The sequence below is a fragment of the Thalassophryne amazonica genome, chromosome 12, assembly GCF_902500255.1.
Source record: "Thalassophryne amazonica chromosome 12, fThaAma1.1, whole genome shotgun sequence".
NCBI classification, from domain to species: domain Eukaryota; kingdom Metazoa; phylum Chordata; class Actinopteri; order Batrachoidiformes; family Batrachoididae; genus Thalassophryne; species Thalassophryne amazonica.
Window position 1 is genome coordinate 31,506,795 of NC_047114.1, and position 22,386 is coordinate 31,529,180.

Genomic DNA, 22,386 nt, shown 5'->3' on the forward strand with positions numbered 1-22,386 from the left:
AGAATGTCGTCAAGATAAACAAAGACACATCTGTTAAGGTACTCACACAATACGTCATTTACACGACTTTGGAACACAGCAGGAGCGTTAGTAAGACCAAACGGCATTACAAGGTATTCGCAGTGGCCTTATCTTTCTTCTCTACGAAGAAGAATCCTGCCCCTGCAGGTAAAGACGAAGGAGGTATCAACCCGGCCGCGAGTGACTCCGGAATATACGTGTTCATAGCTAGACGCTCTGGTGCAGACAGAGAGAACAACTTTCCCTGGGGGGGCGTAGTCCCCGGAAGAAGGTCTATAGCACAGTCATACTCACGGTGAGGTGGAAGTGACTTAGCCTTAGTGTTGCTAAAGACATCAGCGAGATCATGATAGCAAGATGGGACCCCCTCGAGATCTGACCTTATTACCCTTGAAGGTACAACAGACATTGTCAGACAGGAATCATTACATGCAGGTCCCCATGACTCAATTTTTCCCCGAGACCAATCAAGTCGTGGCTTATGGCACTGAAGCCAGGGATGCCGCAGTATGACCGAGTGAGTCATTTTATCAAATATGTGGAAGCTAATTTGTTCAGTATGATTTTCAGGGATGGTCATACTAACAGACTGCGTGCGAAATTCAATTTGGCCCAGCTCTCGGCCATCCACGGCATGCACCACCAGAGGCGGTGATAGCCGGTGCAATTTAAGGATGAGAGACCTGGCAAGAGATGACAACATAAGATTAGAATCAGCTCCGAAATCAATAAACACAGGGTTGGCCAAGTTAACATGATCAGACTTAAATTCTGAAATAAGAGCATCTTGTGAGGAAGGAACGACTGAGCTCTGACTCACCCGCACTACTGATCTCGGCCGCACAGGGGCACCCCTTACCGGACAAAGTGTGAGAACATGACCTGATTGACCACAGTAATAACAGAGTCTCTCCACACTGTGTCGCTCTCGTTCTTCATTGGAGAAACGTGCTCTTCCCACTTGCATGGGCTCTTGGGGAGCACTGGAAGAGGTGTGGCTTCCTGGGTAACTGGAGGTAGACGGCTGGTCGGCCATGGAGGCAGCCCTTGGAGCGGGATGATGGCAGTCCCGGCGAGGTTGGTCAGATAAGTGACGATCGGTTCGGATTGGCAGTGCAATGAGGGCATCAAGATTTTCGGGCAGATGCACCGCTATGAGCAGACTTTGGATGCTGTCATTCAGGCCATGGAAAAACACATCGTGGAGCGCCGCGTGGTTCCATTCACTCTTTGCGGCCAAAGTACGAAAATCTATGGCGTAGTCAGCCATCCGGCGATTGCGTTGCTTTAGCTTCATCAACGAGCGCGCCGCCTTGTGCCCCAGAGAGGTGTGTTGGAATACCTGCTGCAGACAGTTGGTGAAGGCTGCGAGGGAGGAGCAAGATGGCGAATTGCGACTCCACTCAGCCATAGCCCACGCTGCTGCCCGGCCAGTCAGGTGGGTGATCACAAATGCTATCTTCGCCCTTTCAGACGGAAACATTGGTGACATCAAGTCGAAATGTAACTCACACTGTGTAATAAAGGGCTTCATGTCCCGACTCTCCAGAGAACCGCTCAGGTCGGGAGAGTTGATTACAGATGTCAGAGATGGGTACGGAAGCCGGCGGGGCTGCTGACGGTCCCAGAAATGGTGAGACGACAGGAACCATGTTGGTCATAGGCTGATGTTTCATGGTTGACAGTAGTTGCTCCATCTGAGAGCTCACGGAGGTCATGAAAGAGTCTTGTCGCTTAACTAGTGCGCTAATACCAGTGTTCAGGGTGGAAAGCTGGTCCTCCTGTTGAGCTAGCTGCTGGCTGTGGTGGTGTACCGACCACTGGAAAGCGTCTGCGTCCGCTGCGTCCATAGTTGGCCAGATCAATCTATCAGAGTTGGCTGGTGAAGCAGGCTGGACACAAATGCAGGACACACCTCAGTGGACTAAAAGCATTTACTTGGTTCAGTAGCAGGGGTCGGTACACAGATAAGCAGTCCAAAAGAAGCCACAGTAACAAAATCATCAGGCTTAGGAGTGATCGAGGTACACAGGCAGGTAATCAAAAAACATGATGAAGCAATCAAGGCAAAAAACACAAGGAACTGAGCTGGAAAGAGGCACAAGGCACACTGATCTGGCGAAGGACAGAGACAAACTGTGAGGCTTATAAAGCACCCAGGTGATTAACTGCAAACTAAGAACAGGTGTGTGGCAAAACTCCCAGAACCGGGGTGTGGCCAGACAGAGGGTGACACCCACCACCAAGAGCCAGGAGAGAAAGGCAAGAAACAACAGGACAGAGAAAACCCAAGCAGAAGGATAGAACAGAGACAGAACAAGAGACAGAGAACAAAAAGGCTACCAGATCATTTCACCGTCTTTTCTGTGGAACTCCTAACCAATTTTGCTTACACTGTGATGGGTAGTGGAGGTGAAGTTCAGTCACCAAGTCATCTGCTTGGATTCACTGGCAGCATTACTCAGCATTTCAAATGGCAAATCTGTTTGCAGGCCACACCTGATCAATGAGATTCTTCAAAGCTTATTTAAACTACACCAGAATATGTTAGTCAGGGCTGCTTTAAAAAAAAAGGGGGGGGGGGGGGGGACTTTTCTTTATAAAAAGTCATTATTTCTGATTTTTTAAAAATTAAATCAACCTTTATTGAATTAAATCAACTTTTTCATTTTTATTTATTTCACTCTTCTAAATTAGACTATACAAATAATATCATTAGTTATAATCTTTATTGACACATTAAAACATAAAGATGCACATACAACATGTACAAGGTTACTCCATGCTAAATATCATGACCACAACTACAATCCCAATTTCATTGAAGTTGGGATGTTGTGTGAAATGTAAGTAAAAACAGAATACAATAATTTGCAAATCCTCTTCAACCTATATTCCAATGAATACACCACAAAGACACGATATTTAATGTTCAAACTGATAAACTTTTTTGTTTTTGTGCAAATATTTGCTCATTTTGAAATGGATACCCAGAACACATTTCAAAAAAGCTGGGACAGGGGTGACAAAAGACTGGGAAAGTTGAGGAATGCTCAAAGAACACCTGTTTGGAACATTCCACAGGTGAACAGGTTAACTGGAAACAGGTGAGTGTCATGATTGGGTATAAAAGGAGCATCCCAAAAGGCTCAGCCATTCACAAGAAAAGATGGGGCGAGGATCACCACTGTGTGAAAAAATAGTCCAACAGTTTAAGAACAATGTTTCTCAATGTTCAATTGCAAGGAATTGACAGATTCCATCATCTACAGTCCATAATATAATCAGAAGATTCAGAGAATCTGGAGAACTTTCGGCAAGGCCGAAAACCAACACTGAATGCCCGTGACCTTCGATCCCTCAGGCGGCACTGCATTAAAAACCGACATCATTGTGTAAAGGATCTTACCATGTGGGCTCAGGAACACTTCAGAAAACACAGCAGTCAGTTAACACAGTTCGTCGCTACATCTACAAGTGCAAGTTAAAACTCTACCATGCAAAGCGAAAGCCATACATCAACAACATCCAGAAACACTGCTGCCTTTTCTGGGCCCGAGCTCATTTGAAATGGACAGACGTATAGTGGAAAAGTGTGCTGTGGTCTGATGAAGGCACCTTACATAAAACAAGTCAACATAACATTGAATAAATAATTAAAAATAATAATAAAAAAAATCAAATACATAAATAAAAACAGACATAAAAGAATCAAATAAATAAAAATAAAAACTGTTCATAAGAAAGAGAATAAAAATAGGTTTTGAGTCTTGACTTAAAAATGTCCACGGACTCAGACTGCCTCACAGTCGCAGGAAGACTGTTCCACAGGGTGGGTGCACGATACGAAAAGGCTCTTTGACCTGCTGACTTCTTCTTCACCCTGGGAACACAGAGAAGTCCCGCATCCTGCAACCGCAAAGCCCGGACCGGCACATAGAGTTCCACCAGATCAGCCAGATAAGATGGCGCCAGTCCATGAACAACCTTATAAGTCAATAGCAAAACCTTAAAATCTGCTCTCACAGAGACAGGGAGCCTATGCAAAGATGCCAAAATGGGTGTGATATGTTCAGACCTTCTGCTACGTGTCAGAAGTCTGGCGACAGCGTTCTGAACCAGCTGAAGACCCCTAATGCTGGACTGTGGTAACCCTGAAAATAGAACATTACAATAATATAGTATAGAAGAAACAAAAGCATGAATCAGGGTCTCAGCATCAGCCATGGACAGGATGGGGCGGATCCTTGCTATATTTCTCAGATGGAAAAAAGCAGTCCTAGTAACATCCCTGATGTGGAGGTCAAAAGACAACGTGGGATCAAAAATTACCCCAAGGTTCCTCATTTTGTCCGTATGATGTATGACACACGAACCCAGGCTGAGCGCCAGCTGGTTATACTGATGCCTGTTGGGAAAGTGTAAGTACACGGACCCACAACAGGGAGCGCAAATGAACGGACAATGGAATAGGTCAAATAACAACACTTTACTGTTGCGAACGTGCACAACAAATACAACAAATTACAACAATGGACAAAATTCAATTCACAAAGGTGTCGTGTGGGCAGGCTCGAAGACAGGAGACGCCTCTCCAAAGCAGAACCGGAACCACACGGTTTCCTCCGCCACAGGAGCCCGGGAATACTGGAGCCGCCAAGTCCCGAACTCCCAGGTGGCCACTGCCTCCGCGTGTCGGACCTGGTACTGCTGGCGAGGAACAAGAACACAATTAAACGTGGGCGCGTTTGCACCCAGCAACCTGCACGGCAGGGAAGCTACCTCCACCTCTCGTTGGAGAAAAAAGTCTGCAATCACTCACAAAAATCACAAAGGTTACTGTCAAGCAGTCAGCTGAGATTATTACCTTCCAGGTAGAACGATATCTCGGCAAAGAGGTGGAGACGTCGTCCTGCTGATATACTCCTGCCGATCAGATGATTGGTAACAGCTGTTGCCGGTGATGCGTGACAGCTGTCACCCTGGCTGCTCCTGTGAGGCGGCTGCGCCCTCTGGTGCCTGGAGCCCGCACTCCAGACAGGGCGCCCTCTGGTGGTGGGCCAGCAGTACCTCCTCTTCTGGCGGCCCACACAACAGATACCGATGTCTCACTGGACCAAGAACCATCATTTCAGTCGTATCAAAGTTTAAAAGTAGGAAGTTACTAGACATCCAACTTCTCACTGATAGAAGACAGTACTCCAGGGATTTTATGGGAGTGAGATTCCAATTCGAGTCTCCAATTCGCCAGGATGGGCGAATTGGAGACTCGGCTCCGCACTGTGGAAAATTCTACAGCTAGCCAGGCCCCTGTAGTCGGTGCGGACCAAGGTAGCTTAGCCGCCGTTAGTTCCCCCCTGGCAGATCCCGAGCAGTCGGGAAAGCAGGCTGACTGGGTGACTGTGAGGAGGAAGTGTAGCCCTAAACAGAAGCCCCGTGTACACCGCCAACCCGTTCACATCTCTAACCGTTTTTCCCCACTCGACGACACACCCGCCGAGGATCAAACTCTGGTTATTGGCGACTCTGTTTTGAGAAATGTGAAGTTAGCGACACCAGCAACCATAGTCAATTGTCTTCCGGGGGCCAGAGCAGGCGACATTGAAGGAAATTTGAAACTGCTGGCTAAGGCTAAGCGTAAATTTGGTAAGATTGTAATTCACGTCGGCAGTAATGACACCCGGTTACGCCAATCGGAGGTCACTAAAATTAACATTAAATCGGTGTGTAACTTTGCAAAAACAATGTCGGACTCTGTAGTTTTCTCTGGGCCCCTCCCCAATCGGACCGGGAGTGACATGTTTAGCCGCATGTTCTCCTTGAATTGCTGGCTGTCTGAGTGGTGTCCAAAAAATGAGGTGGGCTTCATAGATAATTGGCAAAGCTTCTGGGGAAAACCTGGTCTTGTTAGGAGAGACGGCATCCATCCCACTTTGGATGGAGCAGCTCTCATTTCTAGAAATCTGGCCAATTTTCTTAAATCCTCCAAACTGTGACTATCCAGGGTTGGGACCAGGAAGCAGAGTTGTAGTCTTACACACCTCTCTGCAGCTTCTCTCCCCCTGCCATCCCCTCATTACCCCATCCCCGTAGAGACGGTGCCTGCTCCCAGACCACCAATAACCAGCAAAAATCTATTTAAGCATAAAAATTCAAAAAGAAAAAATAATATAGCACCTTCAACTGCACCACAGACTAAAACAGTTAAATGTGGTCTATTAAACATTAGGTCTCTCTCTTCTAAGTCCCTGTTGGTAAATGATATAATAATTGATCAACATATTGATTTATTCTGCCTAACAGAAACCTGGTTACAGCAGGATGAATATGTTAGTTTAAATGAGTCAACACCCCCGAGTCACACTAACTGTCAGAATGCTCGTAGCACGGGCCGGGGCGGAGGATTAGCAGCAATCTTCCATTCCAGCTTATTAATTAATCAAAAACCCAGACAGAGCTTTAATTCATTTGAAAGCTTGTCTCTTAGTCTTGTCCATCCAAATTGGAAGTCCCAAAAACCAGTTTTATTTGTTATTATCTATCGTCCACCTGGTCGTTACTGTGAGTTTCTCTGTGAATTTTCAGACCTGTTGTCTGACTTAGTGCTTAGCTCAGATAAGATAATTATAGTGGGCGATTTTAACATCCACACAGATGCTGAGAATGACAGCCTCAACACTGCATTTAATCTATTATTAGACTCTATTGGCTTTGCTCAAAAAGTAAATGAGTCCACCCACCACTTTAATCATATCTTAGATCTTGTTCTGACTTATGGTATGGAAATAGAAGACTTAACAGTATTCCCTGAAAACTCCCTTCTGTCTGATCATTTCTTAATAACATTTACATTTACTCTGATGGACTACCCAGCAGTGGGGAATAAGTTTCATTACACTAGAAGTCTTTCAGAAAGCGCTGTAACTAGGTTTAAGGATATGATTCCTTCTTTATGTTCTCTAATGCCATATACCAACACAGTGCAGAGTAGCTACCTAAACTCTGTAAGGGAGATAGAGTATCTCGTCAATAGTTTTACATCCTCATTGAAGACAACTTTGGATGCTGTAGCTCCTCTGAAAAAGAGAGCTTTAAATCAGAAGTGTCTGACTCTGTGGTATAACTCACAAACTCGTAGCTTAAAGCAGATAACCCGTAAGTTGGAGAGGAAATGGCGTCTCACTAATTTAGAAGATCTTCACTTAGCCTGGAAAAAGAGTCTGTTGCTCTATAAAAAAGCCCTCCGTAAAGCTAGGACATCTTTCTACTCATCACTAATTGAAGAAAATAAGAACAACCCCAGGTTTCTTTTCAGCACTGTAGCCAGGCTGACAAAAAGTCAGAGCTCTATTGAGCTGAATATTCCATTAACTTTAACTAGTAATGACTTCATGACTTTCTTTGCTAACAAAATTTTAACTATTAGAGAAAAAATGACTCATAACCATCCCAAAGACGTATCGTTATCTTTGGCTGCTTTCAGTGATGCCGGTATTTGGTTAGACTCTTTCTCTCCGATTGTTCTGTCTGAGTTATTTTCATTAGTTACTTCATCCAAACCATCAACATGTTTATTAGACCCCATTCCTACCAGGCTGCTCAAGGAAGCCCTACCATTATTTAATGCTTCGATCTTAAATATGATCAATCTATCTTTGTTAGTTGGCTATGTACCACAGACTTTAAGGTGGCAGTAATTAAACCATTACTTAAAAAGCCATCACTTGACCCAGCTATCTTAGCTAATTATAGGCCAATCTCCAACCTTCCTTTTCTCTCAAAAATTCTTGAAAGGGTAGTTGTAAAACAGCTAACTGATCATCTGCAGAGGAATGGTCTATTTGAAGAGTTTCAGTCAGGTTTTAGAATTCATCATAGTACAGAAACAGCATTAGTGAAGGTTACAAATGATCTTCTTATGGCCTCGGACAGTGGACTCATCTCTGTGCTTGTTCTGTTAGACCTCAGTGCTGCTTTTGATACTGTTGACCATAAAATTTTATTACAGAGATTAGAGCATGCCATAGGTATTAAAGGCACTGCGCTGCGGTGGTTTGAATCATATTTGTCTAATAGATTACAATTTGTTCATGTAAATGGGGAATCTTCTTCACAGACTAAAGTTAATTATGGAGTTCCACAAGGTTCTGTGCTAGGACCAATTTTATTCACTTTATACATGCTTCCCTTAGGCAGTATTATTAGACGGTATTGCTTAAATTTTCATTGTTACGCAGATGATACCCAGCTTTATCTATCCATGAAGCCAGAGGACACACACCAATTAGCTAAACTGCAGGATTGTCTTACAGACATAAAGACATGGATGACCTCTAATTTCCTGCTTTTAAACTCAGATAAATCTGAAGTTATTGTACTTGGCCCCACAAATCTTAGAAACATGGTGTCTAACCAGATCCTTACTCTGGATGGCATTACCCTGACCTCTAGTAATACTGTGAGAAATCTTGGAGTCATTTTTGATCAGGATATGTCATTCAAAGCGCATATTAAACAAATATGTAGGACTGCTTTTTTGCATTTACGCAATATCTCTAAAATCAGAAAGGTCTTGTCTCAGAGTGATGCTGAAAAACTAATTCATGCATTTATTTCCTCTAGGCTGGACTATTGTAATTCATTATTATCAGGTTGTCCTAAAAGTTCCCTAAAAAGCCTTCAGTTAATTCAAAATGCTGCAGCTAGAGTACTGACGGGGACTAGAAGGAGAGAGCATATCTCACCCATATTGGCCTCTCTTCATTGGCTTCCTGTTAATTCTAGAATAGAATTTAAAATTCTTCTTCTTACTTATAAGGTTTTGAATAATCAGGTCCCATCTTATCTTAGGGACCTCGTAGTACCATATCACCCCAATAGAGCGCTTCGCTCTCAGACTGCAGGCTTACTTGTAGTTCCTAGGGTTTGTAAGAGTAGAATGGGAGGCAGAGCCTTCAGCTTTCAGGCTCCTCTCCTGTGGAACCAGCTCCCAATTCAGATCAGGGAGACAGACACCCTCTCTACTTTTAAGATTAGGCTTAAAACTTTCCTTTTTGCTAAAGCTTATAGTTAGGGCTGGATCAGGTGACCCTAAACCATCCCTTAGTTATGCTGCTATAGACGTAGACTGCTGGGGGTTCCCATGATGCACTGTTTCTTTCTGTTTTTGCTCTGTATGCACCACTCTGCATTTAATCATTAGTGATCGATCTCTGCTCCCCTCCACAGCATGTCTTTTTCCTGGTTCTCTCCCTCAGCCCCAACCAGTCCCAGCAGAAGACTGCCCCTCCCTGAGCCTGGTTCTGCTGGAGGTTTCTTCCTGTTAAAAGGGAGTTTTTCCTTCCCACTGTAGCCAAGTGCTTGCTCACAGGGGGTCGTTTTGACCGTTGGGGTTTTACATAATTATTGTATGGCCTTGCCTTACAATATAAAGCGCCTTGGGGCAACTGTTTGTTGTAATTTGGCGCTATATAAAAAAATTGATTGATTGATTGATTGAGATTTCCCGCAGTTATCGGCATGTACAACTGAGTATCATCAGCATAACAATGAAAGGCAATCACAAAACTCTGCAGTATACGCCCAAGGGGTGCCACATACAGGGAAAAAAGCAAGGGGCCTAAAACAGATCCCTGTGGAACCCCAAATCTCATGTCAGCAAGGTCAGAGGTAGTGCCATTATACAAGACACACAAAAGAGGAAAAAGACCATCCAGATTGTTACTAGTGCAAAGTTCAAAAGCCAGCATCTGTGATGGTATGGAGGTGTGTTAGTGCCCATGACATGGGCAACTTACACATCTGTGATGGCACCATCAATGCTGAAAGGTACATCCAGGTTTTGGAGCACAAACACATTCTGCCATCCAAGCACCGTCTTTTTCAGGGACGTCCCTGCTTATTTCAGCTAGGCAATGCCAAGTCACATTCTGCATGTGTTACAACAGCGTGGCTTCGTAGTAAAAGAGTGCGGGTACTAGACTGGCTTGCCTGCAGTCCAGACCTGTCGCCCATTGAAAATGTGTGGCACATTATAAAGCGCAAAATACGACAACAGAGACCGCGGACTGTTGAACAACTGAAGTCGTACATCAAGCAAGAATGGGAAAGAATTCCACCTACAAAGCTTCAACAATTAGTGTCCTCAGTTCCAAAACACTGGTAAACATACCACTGTCCCAGCTTTTTTGAAACGTGTTGCAGGCATCCATTTCAAAATGAACACATATTTGCACAAAAACAATAAAGTTTATCAATTTGAACATTAAATATTGTATCTTTGTGGTGTATTCAATTGAATATAAGTTGAAGAGGATTTGCAAATCATTGTATTCTGTTTTTATTTACATTTCAGTCAATCATTTTATAACCTGCACTATTAATTACACTAATTATGGTAGATAATCAACGAATACTTTATTTATAAATTACAATGATTGTTGTACAAAAGCTTCAGATATCAGTTTTAAGCAGAAATGAGGACATAATCGGTGAACCGCAGCTGATGACACATGCGCAGTGAAGGCAGGGCGGACAGATTTTTAGTGGGTACTGTTTAGTCTGTGACACCGGATCCAGATTCTGGATCAAGATTTCACTTTATGTAGGCTTTGAAGGATTATATCAAAACTGTTTCACAGGTTCTCACCAGATTTGCACTACAGATAGATATTAGGGCATGGAAGACTCCACTGAATTTTGGAGGTGAACTAGATGTGGATTCTGGATCAGGATTTCAATTTGTGAGCTTCACTTTGTCAGATTTTGAGTATTACCTCAAAACTACTTCAACGGATTTTCACCACATTTTCACCATACATTGGTGTTACACCTTGGAAGACTTCATTAAATTTTGGAGGTGATCTGGATCTGGATCCAGATTCTGGATCTGGATTTCACTTTGTACTGTTAAGGATTATAACAAAACTACCACACGGATTCTCACCAAATTTGCACCACATATAGATATTAGGGCATGGAAGAGCCAACTGAATTTTGGAAATTATCCGAACCTGGACATCAGAAAGCTCGCATTGCTCTTGTTCATATATATATATATATATATATATATATATATATATATATATATATAGTGAGGAAAATAAGTATTTGAACACCCTGCGGTTTTGCAAGTTCTCCCACTTAGAAATCATGGAGGGGTCTGAAATTTTCATCTTAGGTGCATGTCCATTGTGAGAGACATAATCTAAAAAAAAAAAAAAAAAAAACATCCGGAAATCACATTGTATGATTTTTTTTAATAATTTATTTGGATGTTACTGCTGCAAATAAGTATTTGAACACCTGCCAACCAGCAAGAATTCTGGCTCACACAGACCTGTTAATTTTTCTTTAAGAAGCCCTCTTATTCTGCACTCTTTACCTGTATTAATTGCACCTGTCTGAACTTGTATAAAAGACACCTGTTCACACACTCAATCAATCACACTCCAACCTGTCCACCATAGCCAAGATCGAAGAGCTGTCTAAGGACACCAGGGACAAAACTGTAGACCTGCACAAGGCTGGGATAGACTACAGCATAACAGGCAAGCAGCTTGGTAGAAGACAACAACTGTTATGATTATTTATTAGAAAGTGGAAGAAACGCAAGATGACTGTCAATCTCTCTCAGTCTGGGATTCCATGCAAGATCTCACTTTGTGGGGTAAGGATGATTCTGAGAAAGCTCAGAACTACACAGGAGGACCTGGTCAATGACCTGAAGAGAGCTGGGACCACAGTCACAAAGACTACATTAGTAACACATGATGCTGTCATGGTTTAAAATCCTGCAGGGCAGCAAGGTCCCCCTGCTCAAGCCAGCACATATCCAGGCCCGTTTGAAGTTCACCAGTGACCATCTGGATGATCCAGAGGAGGCATGGGAGAAGGTCATGTGGTCAGATGAGACCAAAATAGAGCTTTTTGGAATCAACTCCACTTACCATGTTTAGAGGATGAGAACAACCCCAAGAAAACCATCCCAACCGTGAAGCATGGGGGTGGAAACATCATACTCTGGGGGTGCTCTTCTGCAAAGGGGACAGGACGACTGCACCGTATTGAAGGGAGGATGGATGGGGTCATGTATTGCGCGATTTTGGCAAACAACCTTTTTCCTCAGTAAGAGCACTGAAGATGGGTCATGGCTGGGTCTTCCAGCATGACAATGACCCCAAAGACACAGCCAGGGCAACTAAGGAGGGGCACCGTAAGAAGAATTTCAAGGTCCTGGAGTGGCCTGGCCAGTTTCCAGACCTGAACTCAATAGAAAATCTTTGGAGGGAGCTGAAACTCCAAACCTGAAAGATTTGGAGAAGATCTGTGTGGAGGAATGCGCCAAAATCCCTGCTGCAGTGTGTGAAAACTTGGTCAAGAACTACAGGAAACGTTTGACCTTTGTAATTGCAAACAAAGGCTACTGTACCAAATCTTAACATTGATTTTCACAGGTGTTCAAATACTTATTTGCAGCAGTAACATACAAATAAATTATTAAAAAAATCATACATTGTGATTTCCGGAATTTTTTTTTTAGATTATGTCTCTCACAGTGGACATGCACCTAAGATGAAAATTTCAGACCCCTCCATGATTTCTAAGTGGGAGAACTTGCAAAATCGCAGGGTGTTCAAATACTTATTTTCCTCACTGTGTATATATATATATATATATATATATATATATATACCATGGTCAGTGAGAATTCCATGTCTAACTGGCGTGCATTATTTTCATGTATACGCACACACAGTTCGGCGAGTTAAGTAAGTCACTGTTATAATCACTCCGCTCTAGTTGTCACCATAGCAACGCGCAAATCAGTCGGTGCAGATCAGCTGTGTTTTGACAGGTGAATGACAGAAACGCGATAAAACATGGATTTCCAAGTGAATTTTAATATATTTGACCAAAATAAAATGTTTGAGGAATGGAAAGAGGAGGAGACCAAATGAGAAGAACAGCAAAAGCAACGGCGTAAAGATCATCGGACGAACTGGACAAGATTGAAGACGAGAAAGAAGAAGAGAACGGTTCTATCCTTGCGGGCTGTCGGAGCGCTCCGCATCAAAACAGCGAGCGTAGTTTCTGGACCTGTTGCCAGAGTTGGCCGCACCTCCACAAAGCAGAGAGGGGGGCGTGTGAGGCCCGCTGCGGCACTTACTGAGCCCGCAGACACAGTAAGCGCATCGGAGGCAAAATGTCTTGAGACTGGCATAAAATAGTCCCAAATACTTACACATTTTTATCAAGTTCTGTTAACTTAAATAAATAATTGTGTGTTAGCTCACTGTGTGGGACCATGGTATAAGCGGATTAAACAACTCGAAGCCGTTTGAATGCACGACGCTGAGTCTAAAACACACATTCAAACCGTATAATGCACGGCTTCGCATTGTTGTGGGCGCACTTCCGATAATCCGATAACAGATCATTATCGAAGATAATGTTTTCATTATCGGATTATCTTTTTAGATAACTTTAAAAACTATTATCTGACTAATTATCTTCCGATGAATTGTCGTCTGATAACTTTTAGACCGATAACGTAGTAAACAGCAAACATTCTTAAAATTTAAAATCAGTTAAGACCTACCTGTTGAAAGTTTCTTAAGAAATGTATAGTTTTACCCTCTGCAAACAGAAGCAAGCTAGTTTCAGGAGAAACCACTCTACCCTCTGCAGATAAAGGAAAACAGGTCAAAAAAAAAAAAAAAAAAAAAATTTTCTTTAACACCATACTGATATGCTGGCAATATCACCCAAGTCATCCAGAGGCATACGTTTTTAACTTGTGGTTCAAATTTTAACCAAACTAATTTTGGACAAGTTATTTAAAATTATTGTCATGCCTGAACTTTTATAAAGTGAAAACATCAGATATATGTTTTAGTTTTAAAGTAATGTGCTACTTTTTAAGGTTTTGTGAGCACATACTGTGCCCAGCAGTGCATTATGGATAATCTCAGTACATTCACGACAGGACAAATGCATTTCAGACACTCTGTTCAGGCTCCACAGACAGCAGCATTAAACTCTAGTGCCTAAAACTCTCGTGAATATATTCTCTGGGTTTACAGACGTTATTGTATTTGCGTTTGTTAAATTCCACGCATCTTAAATCAATGTAGCAGACACGGATTATCTGGAATTTTGTTTTGTTAAGTTTGCAAGGCCTGTACTGCCATCTGCTGGCCAGTCTTTATCAAAGATAACTTTTCAGTTATCTGATTATCTGTTATCAAAGTTATTTTTTTTGGTTATCTGTGCCCACCACTGTATATACACACACTCACACGATACACAATGCACATTTGAAAAAGTTTCACTGCAAAGCAGCCTAGCCCCCCCCCAAAAAAAAGTTTATCATTGACATTGATCAGAGAGGGGTTTTTTTTAAGTTTAGCATCCCTGACATTGATGATGGATTTTACTGCCATAATTTTGGTTTATGTATTTTATTTTGTATTATACATATTTTACATGGAATTTGGGAGGTATTTTTTTTCGCAACCTAACGCTCGGTAAACTTCGGCCGTCTTCGGCCACAGTATACTCGCCACCGAGCGCTGATAACGCCTTCCTGCGAATGGTTTATGCCGACACTGCACACCCCACCCGTGCGTTCGTCTCACCCGAGATGGCTTATACGTATGAAACGTAACTTTGTTACGGGTTGGCCCAATCCACTCTAAATTCCGATGCCCACGAGTTATGTCATTATGAGATAATTTAATGAACAATTACTAAAAGACTGAAAAAGGCTGGTAATTCTTCTGATCAGATCCACGAGTTAATGAGACGTATTTGCTCAGATTCGTTGTGATTGCTAACAGATCGTTAGCATCCACGTAAACGAAACCTAAAAGCTAGCTTGGGTCTGCTAACCTTCTTTCTTCACTGAACGTTAATACAACACGCAGCGTACTCCCACCAATGTTGTTATACAAGTATTGTTTCATTAACGCAGTCTCACCTTGAAGGTGAACCTCGTCAGTCCTTGTCTGCGACCAAAACAAACAAAAAGCTAACTTGCTACAAATATGAAGGCCACAGAGATGAAAAAAACACTAGAGGGGACAAAATCAAGTACGGCAAGTAAGTCGAGCCGCCATATTGAGTGAGGAATTGAATAATATCACACAAAGCGACCACAAAAAGCAGCGGAAACGTTCGGGGAGGAAGATTAAAATGCCGTTGTTTTTTTATGTATTAATGGAACAGAATACTCCTGTTCGAAAATATAATTCAATCGTGCAATGGACAAAATTTAAGTAGTAATAAAAGGATATATATTTGTTTGACAATTTCCAATCATATGGCACATTCATTGTGTTGTGTGCCGAGATGGCCATTCAGAACATTGTACTTGTTGCATAAATGCCTTAGTAGATTTTGAGCAGTGTTTAGGGTCGTTGTCTTTTTGAAAGATCCAGCCCCGGTGCAACTTCAACTTTGTCACTGATTTGTGAACAATGTTCTCAAGAATCTGCTGATATTAGCTGGAATCCATGTGACCTTCAACTTTAACAAGATTCCCAGTACCTGCACTGGCCACACAGCCACACAGGATGATGGAACCACCTCCAAATTTTACTGTAGGTAGCAAGCAATTTTCTTGGAATGCTGTGTTCTTTTTCTGCCATGCATACCGCCCCTTGTTATGTCCAAATAACTCAATTCTAGTTTCATCAGTCCACAGCACCTTAAATGAAGCTGGCTTGTCCAAATGTGCTTTAGCATACCTGAAGCGACTCTGTTTGTGGCGTGTACGCAGAAAAGGCTTCCTCTGCATTACAGTATCTCTTTGTGCAAAGTGCGCTGTATAGTTGAACGATGCACAGAGACACTATCTCCAGCAAGTTCATGTTGTAGGTCTTTGGAGCAGGTCTGTGTTGAGTATGACTGTTATCATCCTTCACATCAGCTTATCTGAGATTTTTCTTGGCCTGCTACTTTGGGCTTTAACTAGTACTATGGCTGCAGTCTTCCATTTCTTCACTATGTTCTTCACAGTAGAAAGTGACAGCTGAAATCTCTGAGATAGCCTTTTGTATCCTTCTCCTGAACCATGATGTTGAACAATTTTTGTTTTCAGGTCATTTGAGAGGTGTTTAGAGGCTCCCATGTTGCCATTCATTAGAATAGATGCAAAGAGGTGAAACATTTGAAAATGGCCACCTTAAATACCCTTTCTCGTGATTGGATTCACCTGTGTAAGGAGGTCAAGGGTCAGTGAGCTTACCAAACCAATTTTCTGTTCCAGTAATTAGTGCTACATGTATTCAAATCAATAAAATGACAAGGGTGCCCAAATGTATGCACCTGCCTAATTTTGTTTAAATAATTATGAGCAAGCACACAGGTGACAGTGGTATGAAAAAACTCCCTCTGATGATGTTAAGGAAGAAACCTCAAGCAGACCAGACTCAGAGGGGCAACCCACTGCTTAGGCCGTTCTCACAGTTACAAGGTTTACACAGTTTTACCAAGTTGAAGAAACAGAAAACTAGAATAGCATCAAAAACAAAGTGCATTATTGAGGTGAGCATGCAGTCACTGGCGCCCCAGGCAGGGTGTTGTGAGATAAGTCCAGCACCCTGGTGTGCAGGCCCAGTGTCCATCCATCACCTCATCAATGTCACCCCAGCAAAAACTGTCTTTATGGAATACTGCATTCCAAAAGCAGACTGCAGGGGCAAGGTGGTCCACGAGCCACTGCATCAGCCAGGGCATCTCATGGTCAGTCCAGCACCCTGTGGTGTGCAGCTGTCAGCCTCACGTGGTCTCTTCAGTGCCTGGAACAGAGTGAAAAAAAAACAATGGAATCAGTCAGCTGGAAATAACTACACCTTAGGTATGAGTTCAACAACAGTAATTTGACACAGAAGCAGAGAGAATACTAAAGTGATTCCCAGCAGCTAGCCCTGAGCTTCACTAACAGACCCAGAATTTAGATGGAGTGAGGCTAACACCTGTTCCGTTGCTCATAAGATTAATTAAAAGGATAGGAAGCGCAGTTCCATACTATGCCAGTATGCTAGCCATACAAGAGGGACATTAGATGAGTCTTTAGTCTGGACATGATTGTCTACAGAATCTGACTGTATTATCTCCCTGCGGAGATAAAACAGTCAGATTCTGTTGTGGGGATCATTCCACAAAACAGGTGCACGATATGAGAAGGCTCTGTGGCCTGAAGACTTTTTATTCACCCTAGGGACACAAAGTACTACTGTGCCTTGAGAATGCAGAGCCTGAGCCAGTATGTAGGGTGTAATTAGGTCTGCTATGTAGGAAGGTTCCAGTCTGTGAATAATTTTATAAGTAACAGAACCTTAAAATCAGACCTCACAGAAACCATAAGTCAACCCAGACAGCAAATGGATCCGGGCCGGATGTAGTCCAATATCCGGTACCAATCCTGAAAACAGATCCGGTCCAGACAATTTTTGCACCCTGGCCCAGATCCGGCACGGCTCCACTTTACAGTTCTGGAACAGATCTGGACCAGATCTGAACCGCATCCGCAAAAGGCCAGCCGTTTACAGCCCATATCTGGCACGGATCTGGGACAGATGTGGTCCGCATCACGGCACAGTGGCAGGAACATTGGGTTAGCATAACAATAAGCAATTTTATCTGCACTTGAATAGAAACTATCCTTTAGCAGCTATAAACTCAGGGCTGTGAAAACTCTGCGACTCTGTGGGATGCGCAGATTTCATCATGGGATCAAGTTTTATAAGTCAGCGGGCATTGATCTGTGTGTCACACATACAAATCAGTTTCCTGGGATCCGCGGAACTTACCTCCATAAGACTTGCTTGTCATAAAGAAAAAACTGCTTTGCGATAAGCATTTTAAAAACCTCAGTGATGATCACGATTATAGAGTACCCCCCCCCATGATGAAATCCGTGCATCCCACAGAGCTTTCACAGCCCTGAGTTTATAACCGCTAATGGATAGTTTCTGCCGAGTGCAGATAAAATTGCTTATTGTTATGCCAACCCCATGTTCCTACCACGATGCAGTGATGCGGACCACATCTGTCCCAGATCCATGCAAGATATGGGCTGTAAACGGTTGGTCTTTTGCGGATCTGGTTCAGATCTGGTTTGGATCTGTTCCAGAACTGTAAAGTGGAGCCATGCCGGATCTGGGCCAGGGTGCAAAAATTGTTGGGACCGGATCCATTTTCAGGAATGGTACCGGATGTTGGACTACATCCAGCCCGGATCCATTTGCTGTCTGGGAATGAAGGGAGGCCAAAATCAGTGTAATGTAGACAAACTTTCTGCAAAAGTCTGGCACAGGCTCGGACTGGTAATCTGTGATTTTGGGCATTTGCCCGGTGGGCCACTGCACGTTTAGACGTGCGTGGGCCGGCCGTCCCATATTTATAGAGATTATGGAAATATACAGTGTTCTCGAACCGCGCACTGCTGTCAACACGAGGAAAATCCGTGATCGGTGAAGCTACAGCATTTAATCGGCGCAGCTGCAGAGCCACTTCCTGAATTTGTGTCAAAATAAAAGTTCTGTAGTGTTTCATACACGGCGCAGTCTTATTCTAGGTTTCAGTTTTGTTTCTGTTTGATCACACAACGGAGACTTACATCGAGCACAATGATTGACATGACCAACAGCCAATGACAATGGAGAAGCATACAGGGTGGCCAATCAGATTGCAGGAAGAGCAGGCGGCCGCTCCCGCCCCTGTGAATGGATTGAGTCCTCGGCGCCTGGACTTCTCTCCGCTCTTCTGCTGATACAAGGTTGGAATCGTTTCTTTTATCTTAATTAACTGTGCTTTACTTTTGTTAATCTTTAAATGCAACAGCTACGGACTTCAGCTCCTTAATTTGCTGCTGTGTGAATCCTAGCAGTGGTTACACATTACCTCTCTCTCTCTCTCTCTCGCTCTCTCACTCACACACACACTTTGGAGACACAAAAACTTTTTTCCGCTTGTATGCTTTTGCTTCTGTTTTGTCAGACCCGGCGCCAGAAAAAAAAAAAAAAAAAAAAAAAAAAAATATATATATATATATATATATATATATATATATATATATATATATATATATATATATATATATATATATATATATATATATATATATATATATATATATATATATATATATATATATATATATATCAGGGGGTCACCCCCCCCCCCCAAAAAAAAAAGTACGCACCGGAGGAGACGTGCGCTCCTGGAAAGCTCGTGTATTTACGCTGCACCGTTGTAAGAGACTGACTAAGAGTGAAGAGTGATGACAGTATTTTTTTTATTATTATTGTTTGAACGTATAGACCAGGGGTGGGCAACTTGTTCCAGAAAGGGCCAAGAGGGTGCAGGTTTTCTTTGCAGCCACTGACTTCACCAGGTGTTTTCACTGATTAACTGATTCCACCTGCTCAAAGTGATATTAATCAGTGAAATCACCTGGTGTAATCAGTGGCTGCAAAGAAAACCTGCACCCTCTTGGCCCTTTCTGGAACAAGTTGCCCACCCCTGGTATAGACCCTCGGTCAAGTGATCTCCTGCATACCACAGAGCCGGTGTTCTGTCGAGATGAGATGCGGCAACTTTCGATACTCTGAGCTGTGACGTACCTTCGCATTGTCCAATAGGAACGACGCGTCGGGCCAAAACATGGAAGACTCGTGGCAGAAACCACTGATCTCTACAAAATGGATTGGACCAATCCGATTGGTGCAGAAACCACTGATCTGTACAAAACATTAACGTGTGACAGGACTGTTCACTTAGAGAGCAGTTTTCTGAAGAAAAATCATTGGAAATTGAGGGAAAGTATGACTGTAGGACTGGTATGAATAGTTGAATTGCTGTGGGGAGTCCGGTAAGAACTCAGCCGAATGCAGATTCAGATGGCAGAGTATGGGACTTTAATGAATGGAATGCTGTTTATAGTGGTCAGAGGATATGGGTGTGGTTTCCTATAATAAACAGAATAATAAACAATATGAATATTAATAGGAATAATCTATATACAATACAAATGTCATCACATCAATACAATAACAAAGAACCTCAGACAAATAGATATATAAAGCTAAACTATAACACTGCAAACTTATTACACATCCATTAGCTAAAGTGCGATGATGCTTCGCCTCTATTTTGAGGAGTGCGCACGTGACAAAGGCTATGCAAACCACAGTAAAAAACTGGTAAAACACAACTTCTTATTTATACACACGTTCAGGACCATACTTACTTTCAATCACGCACACAATCTTGAACTCTGGCAAGAAAAAGAACAGCAAACTTGAACTTAATACAAATAACTCAGTCTGCAAAACTCTGATGCACTTTCTTCTCCCTTTTTCCTCTCCCTCACTCTGGCCGCTGTGCGTGTGGAGAGCGCAGATCTGTGGTGTGTCTAAGCTCCGCCCCTTAAAGGGCCAGCATGACAGTCTCTGCCACAGTCTTTTCAACAGCCGCCCCCGGATTCACCTGTGAATACGAACAACTGAAAAGGCTGTATTAAAAGTGTCAATCATCCTTTGGGAGTGCAGGGAGGCTGATGAGTTTTGCCACCGGTCGGACGTAGGTTCTCCCTTTCACCGTGACCTCCGCTGATCTGATCCGGTCATCTAGACCTGAAAAGACCTGGGATACTCTACCCACAGGCCACAGAGCCCGTGGTAGCTGGTGGTCCACAATCATGACCACTTCCCCTATCTGCAGATTGGCTGATTCAATCCGCCACTTCTGGCGGGCTTGGAGTCCTGGCAGGTAATATCTCAGGAAGTGTTGCCAGAAATGATCAGCTAATACCTGGCTGTGCCTCCATCTTCTCCGTCCGAGAATCTTTGGGCCCTCATAGACGACCTGTGGCAGCGAGGCGTCTCGCCGCCCCATGAGAGACAGTTGGGGGTCACAGGGTCTGGGTCTGCTACTTCAGAAGAGGTGTAGCCAAGGGGTTTTGAATTGAGCATCCCCTCTACTTCAATGAGGACTGTGCGTAACACCTCCTCTGTGACTGTCTTAGCTCCTATGATGACCTGAAGTGCCGTCTTGAGAGAACGGATCTCACGTTCCCAGCACCCACCGAAATGAGGAGCTCCAGGAGGATTGAAGGCAAACTTAATCTGTTGACTGGCCAACTGCTCTCTGAGATTCGGGTGGAGAGCCTGAAATGCCTCCTGCAGCTCACGCTCTCCTCCTCTGAAGTTGGTCCCCTGGTCACATAGAATCTCCTGGGGTTTTCCTCTCCTGGACACAAAGCGCCTCAGGGCCATGAGAAAGACGTCTGTGTCCATACTGGGGAGAAGATCCAGGTGAACTGCTCTGGTGGTCAGGCATTTGAACAATATGCCCCATCTCTTCTCATTCCTGCGGCCAATCTTGATGGTATATGGCCCAAAGCAGTCCACGCCTGTGGCGTAAAATGCGGGCTTAAACAGGCGCAGTCTGGCTGGGGGGAGATCATTCTGGGTGGATGGGGGTGGCCTTTCCATTTCCTGCACTCAGGACAGGATCTCTTGTGGCGGCGCACTGCTTCACGGCCGCGCAGTACCCAGTACTTCCTCCTGATCTCCGCAAACACCCTTTCTGGCCCTGGATGCTGGAGCTTGTCATCATAATGCTGTATGATGAGTAGGGTGAGAGGGTGGCGTGAGTCCAGCACTATCAGGTGCACTTCTTCTACTGGCAGGTCAGGATTGCAGCGAAGGCGGCCTCCTACTCTGATGAGCCCTGTAGCCTCATCAAACTCAGGTGCCAGTAGAAGAATGCGGCTGGTCTTGGAGACTGGTTTGCCGGCCTTTAACTGGGTCACCTCCTCTGGGAATGAGTCTCTCTGGGCTTGTCGCAGGACCTCAAGCTCAGCAGCAGCATAAAAATCAGCACTCGGAGGGTCATTGAGGTCAGCCACCCCATGGAGCTGACGCGCAGTGGCCTCCAGGTAGCTGTCCAGGGTCTGGTGCTGAAGTGGGTCTGAAACACTAGCAGAGGACGTAATTAGCATAACAACATGCCGCTTAAGCTCACCTTCAGGTTCACTCTGAAGGGGAGGGGGTGATTCAGGCCAGGCATTGGGGGCTAGCTTCAGGAAGGAAGGGCCTTCTGTCCATCTGTGGCCTCGGCTAATGTCTCGGAGGGTCAGGCCATGTGTGATGTCATCTGCCGGGTTGTCTCATGAGGGCACATATCTCCATGTGGCCGCTTCTGTCAAATCTTGTATTTCAGCCACACGGGTCCCTACAAATAACTTATAGCGACAGGAGTCTGAGCTTAACCAGGTTAAGACTACACTTGAGTCAGACCATAAGGTGCAGCGGCGGATGGGGAGAGTTAACTCTGTACTGATAACTCTGCAGA

General features: G+C 43.8%; 1 protein-coding gene and 1 long non-coding RNA gene across 2 annotated transcripts in view; both read right to left on the reverse strand.

The window, feature by feature from the left end:
• Positions 1 to 15,075, reverse strand: part of LOC117522541 — a 52,844-nt gene extending 37,769 nt beyond the window's left edge. The window contains exon 1 of the long non-coding RNA XR_004564231.1: positions 15,002 to 15,075. This is a non-coding gene — a long non-coding RNA (uncharacterized LOC117522541). The remainder of the gene's footprint in view (positions 1 to 15,001) is intronic.
• Positions 1 to 22,386, reverse strand: part of LOC117522502 (gastrula zinc finger protein XlCGF26.1-like) — a 73,472-nt gene that overhangs the window by 22,662 nt on the left and 28,424 nt on the right. Inside the window, exon 2 of the mRNA XM_034183931.1 lies at positions 14,914 to 14,920. The gene's annotated coding sequence lies outside the window, so the exon portion shown is untranslated. The remainder of the gene's footprint in view (positions 1 to 14,913; positions 14,921 to 22,386) is intronic.